General features: G+C 65.0%; 1 protein-coding gene across 1 annotated transcript in view; it reads left to right on the top strand.

The window, feature by feature from the left end:
- The window catches only part of HDAC6 (histone deacetylase 6), a 12,371-nt gene that overhangs the window by 3,330 nt on the left and 7,942 nt on the right, over nucleotides 1-1,099 (top strand). The window contains exon 9 of the mRNA XM_033511567.1: nucleotides 955-1,051. The gene's annotated coding sequence lies outside the window, so the exon portion shown is untranslated. The remainder of the gene's footprint in view (nucleotides 1-954; nucleotides 1,052-1,099) is intronic.

Here is a 1,099-nt window from a genome sequence, read left to right as displayed (position 1 = left end):
TTGGGGGTCCCTGGGCAGGGTTTTGGGGTCCCTGTGTGTGTTTGGGGGTTCCAGGGGGGGTTGAGGGTCCCTGGGCAGGGTTTTGGGGTCCCTGTGTAGGACTCGAGGTCCCTGTGGGGATTTGGGGGTCCCATCGTGCTGTGACCCTGCGGTGGCTCCTCAGTTCCAGCCCCAGCTCGTCCTGGTCGAGGCTTCGCTGGAGGATTTGGGGGTACGGGGGGCTCTGGGGAGTTTATGGGGTGCTGGGGGGGTTTCTGGGGTCTGTGGCACTCTGTCAGTATGGATGGGCTTGGGGGGGGCTCTGGGGGGTCTCAAAGGCTCCTGGTGGCCGCAGGAGTCTCTGGGGGGCTCCACAGGGATCTTTGTGGGTCTGTGGAACGTGGGGGGGGCTCTGGTTGTCTCTGAGCCCCCGGAAGTCTAAAGGGGGGTCTAAAGGGCACTGTGGGAGGTCTCTGGGGGGGTCTCTGAGGGTCTCGGGAGCTCCTTCACCCCCCCTGTGTCCCCAGGGGTCCCTGGGGGTCTCCCCTGCTGGGTTCTCTCTCCTGACCCACCTGCTCTCGGCCCTGGGGAGGGGGCGGCTGCTGCTGCTGCTGCAGGTGAGGGGGGCTGTGGGGGTCCTTGGGAAGGGATTTGAGGGCTCTGGGGGTCCTTGGGAAGGGATTTGAGGGCTCTGGGGGTCCTCAGGGAGGGATTTGAGGGCTCTGGGGGTCCTCATAGAGGTCATAGGGACATCCATGGGAGTCCCATGGGTGGTTTGGGGGAATTCCAGATGGTTCCCTGTTCCAGGGACCAAAGGGTTATGGGGGCGTTGGGGGGGATCTGTGGGGTCACAGGGGGCGTTCTGGAGGAGTCTATGAGAGTTTATGTGGCCCCCAGGGTGCCATGGGGCTCTATAGGGTGGCTGGTTGTCTATAGGGCTCTGTAGGGGACTGTAGGCTCCCCAGCGCTCTATAGGGTCCCGGGGGGTCTCTCGGGTGTCCCCCAGCCCGGTGTCACCGACGGCGATTACGTGGCCGCTGCCCTCCACGTCCTGCTGCCCATCGCCTTCCAGGTGGGGGCCTGGGGGATTTGGGGGGGGGGGCTCTGAAAGGAGGATGGG

The sequence above is a fragment of the Parus major genome, unplaced genomic scaffold (assembly GCF_001522545.3).
Source record: "Parus major isolate Abel unplaced genomic scaffold, Parus_major1.1 Scaffold353, whole genome shotgun sequence".
Taxonomy (NCBI): Eukaryota; Metazoa; Chordata; class Aves; order Passeriformes; family Paridae; genus Parus; species Parus major.
This window is presented reverse-complemented; position numbering and strand designations above follow the sequence as displayed.